General features: G+C 37.3%; 1 long non-coding RNA gene across 1 annotated transcript; it reads left to right on the top strand.

Moving 5' to 3' along the window:
• On the top strand, positions 1–6,308 carry LOC141503038 (uncharacterized). The gene is made up of 4 exons (XR_012472749.1): positions 1–215; positions 456–603; positions 5,344–5,494; positions 6,107–6,308. It is a non-coding gene; the product is annotated as an uncharacterized LOC141503038 (long non-coding RNA).
• Positions 6,309–8,902: the final 2,594 nt, after the last annotated feature.

The raw sequence follows: 8,902 nt of genomic DNA, 5'->3' as shown, positions 1-8,902 counted from the left end.
CTAACATTTATATAGTGCCTACTATGTGTCTTCTAGTGTCATTATCCACCCTTCATTCTCAAAGAGAACACCATGCGAATGGTATCTTGAAGTGAGACGGAGCTGCTCAGTCATCAGCCTCACTCTCTTCCTGAGTCATCACAGTCCAGTGACAAAACAAACATTAAGACAAATGACAATGACTCAGGATATGATCTTTCCCAACTTCTAATAGTGTAAGTAATAATGTACCCCTGAATAATACAGTACCAAAAATAGAGGAAATTTGATAAATGGAAAAGATTAAAATATTGAGAAGCAAGGTTTCCATGAAAACTATAATATTATTCTTTTTCTAAGAAATTACAATAAAGTTATTTGACTTGTAATATATTACTCTAATCTGTCGTATTCCTATTTGTCAATTCTAGACTCTATTTGTATTAATCTCTCTAACTTTTTCTTTGCTTTCACAGGAGTTACAGAACAAACTTTCTACTGTGGTATTAGCTAAAACATTTTCCAAAAGTAACTTAGACCTCCCAGTCTAAATTTTTGCTATTGGAAGCTTGTAGTACACAAATGTAAGCACAAGAGGGAGACATATGCACACACAATTGCCAGGTAAATTCTTGCCTGAGATTATTACTGTATTTCTTAAAAAGAAATTATATTATTGTTCAAGCAGTGCATAGTTTTAGATTAATTGCAAAATTTTTCATACAAAAATGCTGCTTTTCCCTTTCCTTTTTTTATTTGTAAAATCAGGTTTTGTTAAGTGCTACAGGGGCAAGTTAGAAAGGCCTAATTGAGAACCACTAGTCAAATATATTTCAAAAAACCTTTCAGATTATTCATAGACAATCTATCTCCATTGTTTCCACAAATGCTATAGTTTTTCTTAAGATAAATGATATATTTTATATTTAGAATATAGCTCTTTTATTTTTATATTCTTTTTTATAACTAAAATATTCTTATTTAAGAGTAAACATAATACCCCTTCCACCATGAAAATATAAAACCTCATGAGAAATAAAGTAAAAGAAAGAGAAAAAATGTGTTTTAGTCTGTGTTCTGATACCATCAGCTCTATATTGATTGGATCACATTCTTTAATATAAGTCCATCAGAAGTTATTTCCATATTTTTCCATAGTTGCTGTCGCTGATTGTAATTCCCTCCATCCATTCCTCCCTACTACCATCTATTATATTTTCTCTCCTTTCACTCTGTCCCTCTTCTAAAATGTGCTATAGAGTAGCTGAGTGGCTTAGTGGACAGAGCACTAGTCCTAGGGCCAAGAGGCCCTAAGCCTACATACCACCCCCAGAGACCCAGTAACCACCCGGCCCCATGGTCCCAGACAGGCCACTCAATCCCAGCACCTTGAAAAAAGTAAAAAAGAAATTGTGTTATATCTGACTATTATTTTCTATAATCTAACCCCTCCTCTATCACCCACATCCCCCCCCTTTCCTCGCCCCCTTCTGCCCTTTTTTCTCTAGAAGCCTATTCCCTATTGAGTGTGTATGCTGTTTCCTCTCTGAGCCATTTCTGATGAGAGTGAAGGTTTCTTCATTTCCCCCCTCACCTTCCCCCCTCCCATAACATTGCAAAAGCTCATTGCAAAAAAAAAATCTTTAATATGAAATATCTTAGCCTATTCCACCTCTCCTTTCTTTTACTCCCAGGACATTTCCCTTTTAGCCATTGACTCCATTTTTACATTATATCTTCAAATTCAGCTCTCTCCTGTGCATCATCTATAAAAGCTCCTTCTACCTGTTCTATTACATGGGAATGTTCATATGAGCATCATCAGTATCATTTTTCTATTCAGGAATATATGCAATTCATCATCATTAAGTCCCTCATAATTTACCCTTCTCCTCCACTCTCTAAGCTTCACCTGAGCCCTGTACTTGAAGGTCAAACTTTCTATTTAGCTCTGGTCATTTCAACAGGAACATTTGAAATTCCCGTTTCATTGAAAGTCCATCTTTTTTCCCTGGAAGAGGATGTTCAGTTTTGCTGGATAGCTAATTCTCGGTTGCATTCCAAGCTCTTTTGCCTTCCGGAATATTATATTCCAAGCCCTGTGAGCCCTTAATGTAGTTGCTGCTGAGTCCTGTGTGATCCTGACTGCAGTTCTACAATATTTGAATTGTGTCCCTTTGGCTGCTTGTAATATTTTCTCTTTGACTTGGGAGTTCTGGAACTTGCCTATAATATTCCTGGGGGTTGTTGTTTTTTGAATCTCTTTCTGGGGGAGATCAGTGGTTTCTCTCAATTTCTATTTTTGCCATCTGCTTCTAGGATATCTGGGCAATTTTCCTGTAGGAATTCTTTTAAAATTAGGTCAAGGCTCTTTTCCTGATCATAACTTTCAGGTATCCCAATAATTTTCAAATTATCTTTCCTGAATCTGTTTTCCAGATCAGTTGTTTTTTCAATGAGATGTTTCACATTTTCTTCTAATTTTTCATTCTTTTGGCGTTGAAGTATTGTGTCTTGATTTCTCACAAAATCGTCATCTTCCTTTAGCTCCATTCTACATCTGAAGGATTTGTTTTCCTCAGAGAGCTTTTTTATCTCCTTTTCCATTTGGCCAATTCTGCTTTTTAAGGCATTCTTCTCAATAACTTTTTTGAACTGTTTTATCCATTTGGCTTAAGCTGGTTTTTAATATGTTATTTTCTTCAGCATTTTTTTTTGGATCTCCTTAGCTAAGCTGCTGATATCATTTGCATGTTTTTTCTTGCATCTCTCTCATTTCTCTTCCCAATTTTTCTTTTATCTCCCTTGATTTTCAAAATCTTTTTTGAACTCTGTTGTAGCCTGAGCCCAACTTCTATATTTCTTGGAGTCTTTAAATGCAGAAGCTTGGACTTCCTCATCTTCAGATTGAATATTTTGATCCTCCATGGGATCATAGACAATGTATTTGTCAATGGTCAGGTTCCTTTTTTTTTTTTCCTGTTTACTCATTTCCCCAGCCTGTGCCTGGTTTTAGGGTGCCTCCTTAAATTTTGAGTTTTATTAGGACACCCTCACAAGGACCTCAATGTGAGGTTCTGACTGCTCTCCTGGTCTGTGAATGAGCACAAGCGCCCCCCTCTGCCACAGGGCTGAGGTGGGGGGGGGTCCCCTGTTTCATGGGGGGCCTAGACTGCAATCAGGATCTGATTATAGTCAGAGCCCCAGAGTCCTGTTCCAGGGACAGAGGACAGATTTCAGAAGTTTCGCTTCACTCCCTTACCTTTGGTGGACTGAGCACTCAGGGCACAGCTGCCTAGAGGCTCCTGCTGGGTGGCTCCACCAGTCTGCTTCCATTTCCTGGATCTGGGCTGCCATGGCACTCAGCTAAGGGCCTGGGCTTTGCCCTTGCTCTGGCAGAGGTCTTCCTGCTGATCTTCCAAGTTGTGCTTGGTGCTCCCTGGGGTACAGGTCAGGAAACTGTTTCTGCTGCCGGGAGTCACAGCTCCCAGGCTCTCTGGGGCTGTTCCCAGGAGGCTGAAGTTCCTTTACTCTGGTGGGGCTGCCCTTCTAACCCCATGGAACAGAGTTTTTACACTATTTTCCAGGTTACCTTGGACCAGAGAATTGCCTTACTGGATCTTTCTGTGGGTTCTGTCTCTCGAAAATTTAGTTAGAGTCATAATCTTTAAGATTTAAAAAATATTTTGGAGAGAGCACCTAGGAGAGGCTCTTCTGCTGCCATCTTGGCTCTGCCTGACATGATTCTCTTTTAAAGGAAAGTTGTAGAATATTCATTTCTAGGGTCAGTTAGATGATACAATTGATAGAATGCCAGTTGAGTCTGGAAGACCTGAGTTCAAATTTGAACTCAGAAAATTACTGGCTGTATGACCCTGGGCAAATCATTTAACCCTGTTTGCCTTACTTTTTTCATTTGTAAAATGAATTGGAAAAGGAAATGGCAAAATACTATCCTATCTTTTCCAAGAAAATTCTAAATGGGGTCATAAAAAGTCAGAATGACTAAACAAAGTTAACAATAACAGGGATCTCAAAGGAGAAAGTGATGATGATGATGATGATGATGATAGTGATGATGATGACAATGATGATGTTTGTTTTCTGTTTTCCAAGAAGACCATGACATCAGGAAAGTGATAGCATGACAAGTGCATGAATTGGATTTTTGGTGGAGAGGGGATGCTATGCTAAGTCACCAACCTCACTTTGTCTTCTGGAGTCATCTGGGTCAGTGACCAGATATGAATCAGGAAGACTGGAGGTAGTCCTGAATGTGAGGCAATCAGGGTTAAGTGACTTGCCCAAGGTCCACATAGGAAGTATCTGAGGCTGGATTTGAATTCAGGTCCTTCTGACTTTAGGACCAGCTCTACCCACTGAACCATCTAGCTACCCCCAAGGAAACAGTACAGAGTAGTAGAAAGAATGCAGGGTCTAGAGTTAAAGGACCTGGGAGCCAATTCAGGCCCTAACAGGATCTATCTAAATAACTATCTTTGGTCTTGCCCCTTTCTGGGCTTCAATTTCTTTACTCTATAAAATGCTGATACCTGCCCTCAAACATCTCTTCTGGCTCTATACCTATTACATTAATAACCCAGGCCTCTAGTATCTAGAATCTTGCTTTTCTTAAATTTTGGAAATCCCTTCCTCCAAAGTAAATGCTAAACTGTGAAAGTCTATTCTAATCTTGTAAATATTCGATAAAAATAAAAATTTTTACAACAAAATTTCTTAGAATGACTCATAAAGAAAGAGAAGGGTCGGGCGGCTAGGTGGCGTAGTGGATAAAGCACTGGCCTTGGAGTCAGGAATACCTGGGTTCAAATCCGGTCTCAGACACTTAATAATTACCTAGCTCTGTGGCCTTGGGCAAGACACTTAACCCCATTTGCCTTGCAAAAAAACAAAAAAAAAAAAAAAAAGAAAGAGAAGGGGAAGTTAAACTGAGCACAGGTTTTAGAATCTTATTTGGAATTGGAGTAACCACTCTAGACCATTTCTGTATCTGTTGATGCTGCTCATATGTCCAGTAAAATCAGCAGGTGGCAGTTACAAAGAAGTGAAAGCAAAACAGGTGTCCATTGATTAAGGAATATTTGTGGTGCTTGAATGCAATGACATATCACTTTGGCATAGGAAACAACAAATATTGATAATTATGAGAAGTGTGGAAAAAGTTACATACCATTTATTGAGAGGGAAGTAAGCAGAAAAAGCAGAAAAAGGAAACTAATATGGACAACAATATAATTTTATTATTGTTATTGTTTAGTTCATGTTTAGTCATGTTCATCATGTTCACCTATTTGAGGTTTTCTTAGAAAAGATACTGGAGTGATTTGTCATTTCTTTTTTCAGTTCATTTTGCAGATGAAGAAACAAGCATTAAGTGACTTGCCCAAGTTCACACAGCTTGTGAGTGTCTGAAACTAGATTTGAACTCAAAAAGATGAGTCTTCCTGACTCCAGGCCCAGCACTGTCCATAGAGTCACTTAGCTGCCCTAAACAGTACGTATAAAGGGAAAGAATAATAAATGCAAATGAATAAATGAAACAAATTTCAATGCGGTAGATGAATCCAATGGTCCTGAGCATGGTCCTGAGAAGAGTTGAGAAAATGCTCCTCCTTGTCCCTTTTTTACAAAAATAGGGAACTTCAATACTATATACTGTCAGCCCATAGGATGAGGTCATTGGTTTTGCTGATTTTCCCCTTTGTTAAAATGAATGTTTTGAAAGATTTGCAGTGATGATATATTTGGAAATAAAGGTAATATGAAAACAGAAGATAACAAAAAATGTGATTTTTGGGGGGGGGGTTTGCAAGGCAATGGGGTTAAGTAGCTTGCCCAAGGCCTCACAGGTAGGTCATTATTAAGTGTCTGAGGCCAGATTTGAGCTCAGGTACTGCTGATTCCAGGGCTGGTGCTCTATCCACTGTGCAACCTAGCCATCCCCAAAATGTGATTTTTTAAAAAAGAAATAAGTACATGATTTCTGCCAGCAGATATTTAAATACAATAATAGAGCACCCACTTCAGTCCCAGAGAGGTACCCCCTCCCCCTTACAGTTCATCTGAGTATCCACAAACTGCTTACAGGATAATCTCCTCTCTCTAGCTGTCTTCCTAGATCCCACCACTATGAGGAGCTCTGGGCCCAGTCTCAAAAGGGGAAAAAAAAAAAGATCCCAAAAGGAATATGAGGAATATTTGATGCTGCACTTTCCTGTTGAGTTTATGAAAAGATTCCTCTGTCTCTGAAAGAGGAAAAACTACCCTTCACAAACAAACAAGTTTAGAGATAAAAGAAGATTGTTAGCCAGACAAACAAAATAAACAAGTTCATGAAATGGATCATCCACTTTTCTATAAAACTATTTTCAGGAAAGGCTTGTTTCTTCTTTAAAAAACAAAATACTAAAATAGAAAGTAATGTTTTAATTTGAAAATGCTTCTCAAGAGGAAATCTAATAATAACAAGGGGTTCCCATTGGATTTCAGCTCATTTTATAATGTAAATATTTTTCCATGGTGGGGGGGCGATGGTGAAGTTCCATTAGACCCAGGTAGGTTTCATTTTAGGTAGTGATTTTAACACACACACACACACACACACACATACACACACACACAATCCTCCTTTCTTTCCTTCACCTTAAACAACCTCACAAACTAAGAAATGCCAGAACCTATAACTGCTTGTTCAGGTTATTGATACAAGAGTTAGTAAGAAAGAGGGAAAGAGGGATTTTTTTCCAAGTTGAATCAAGATGATGCCATTTATCTTTCATTGTCATGTTTGCTTCCTGGTATGGATTTTAAGAGGACACAATGGCACACCAGTCTAAACTGCTGTAGAGAGACTTGACTTTCTCAAGATTATAAACCAATTCTTATGCCATTCATGAAGGCAAGCACTGTTTTACTAAAATTTGTATATTCCCCAGCACCTAGTACAGAGCCTTGCATGAAACTGAATATATTTGATTTCCTGCCAGAATTATTTTGGAGGCTACTGAGCCTTGGAATCAAAACTTAAATGAATCATTATTTCTATAAACAAGTATAACTCAGGAAATCCTGACCTTGCTGAGTGCTATCTTCAAATATAAAAATAAGTTCATATACTACAGTTGGAGAGAATTATGCTATGTACACTTCTTATGTTGGAATGCCAGTGACTACTCCATGTTAGTTTTAAGCCTGAGTTTTTTTTCCTCTGTCCCTAAACTCCCTTATCCCTCATTCTCACCACACTACTTAACAGAGTTATTGTGAAAATCGGATGAAATTATATACATGAAGTGTTTTGTGAAATTATAAAAATTTATGGATAGGAGCTGGACCCCAACCCCAAGTAATCACAAAAGGTCCGCAGAAGACTGCAATAGCTTTAGGGAATAAGACCCCACAGTAGCAAAGAGAAGTAATGGTTATGAATTATGCCTTTGGGGCCCAATAGAAAACTACATCTAAAGGAAACTTCAAAAAAAACTCTTCAAAGGGAAAAAAAGGACATATAGTATTCCAGAGCTTTGTGTATGGTTCTGTGATGTCTGGATTTTCATACAAGTTTCTGGAAATTGAAATAATAATTCTCCCCCCAAAAACTGCAAATTTTACAACGATGTCACAGTTTAGGAAATATAATGATAATGCTGGAGAAGGGGAAGATAACCAGTCTGGTGAATGACCTGGAGTCTCTTCTATATGAGATAGACATGATAGTTTTCTATCATGTGGAGAAGAGATTAAACTTGTTCTTTTTGGAGGAATTAGGAGCAATGTGTGGAAATTATAGAGAGGTAAATTTAAGTTGAATGTTGAAGGAAAACTTCTACTAAATAGTGCCTTCCTAAAGTTATCTAGGGAAATGTTGGAGGTCTTTATTTAGAGGCTATATAAGCACATGTTCAATATATTTAAAGGAGGATTCTTGTTTAGGTTTGGTTTGAACCAAATCCCCTGCTGAAGTTTATGTCAATTCCAAATTCTGTGATTCTATAAGCTGATACCTATATACAAAGAGAAACTGATAGTTAAAATTCTGGTTGGCTCTCTATCTTCCGGAAAATAATGATCAAAATCAAGACCCAAGAGAAAATGTAGCCATAAGAATATTGCTCTAAACCTCTTGTTGTTAGGAGGAAGGTTGCTCCAGGCATAAAAAGCACAGAGATTTTGCACGATTACAACTAATTCTCATTCACATTTACATCTTTATTACTGCAACAGCCACAAATGACAGCATTTGCATGTTTGGCTCAACTCTAGCTTTGATTTTTATTTAATAAACAGAAATATTTTCCTTTCAACTTTATCTCTCATTCTAAAAGAATTTCTAAAAGCATTAGAAAAACAGCTCTGTTGAGCTGTCTACCCAGTTGTTGAGTTGGCACAAGTATTCAAGGTGCCCTTGGGTGTTTTATTCTGTTTAGTCTTAAATTATGAAGGAAATGAGGAGCTGGGCTTCAGATTGCTAAGAATATCTTAGACAAGGCTTGTGTCCCAGAACATATTCATAGAATGTTCTTGAAGAATGAAATTTACTCTTCTGGTAACTTTGTTTTACTTATTATTGAAGCTATTTGTATTTGGAAATAAAAAGATTTTTTCCTTCCTTTCCTGAGTTTATGTTTCCTATTATGATATATATGTTTGTGTGTGTATGTGTGTGTGTGTTTGTATAATATATACACATATTCCTGAGATTCTGTTTATAAAATCATCCAACAGCATATGATAATAGTATCCATGGCAAAAAAGTGATCAAGAGATGATAAAAAATGAAATATCTTTTAATACACTTATTTTTGTTTTGAGTGTTTTATAAATAATATGCTTTTAAAAATCAATTTACCCAAAGTTGTAGTAGCCAGTATAGGTCATATGTAGGATGTTTGGTGATATACAT

The sequence above is a fragment of the Macrotis lagotis genome, chromosome X (assembly GCF_037893015.1).
Source record: "Macrotis lagotis isolate mMagLag1 chromosome X, bilby.v1.9.chrom.fasta, whole genome shotgun sequence".
NCBI classification, from domain to species: Eukaryota; Metazoa; Chordata; class Mammalia; order Peramelemorphia; family Peramelidae; genus Macrotis; species Macrotis lagotis.
Note: the sequence above shows the minus strand (reverse complement) of the source record. Positions and strands in the feature narration are given on the sequence as shown.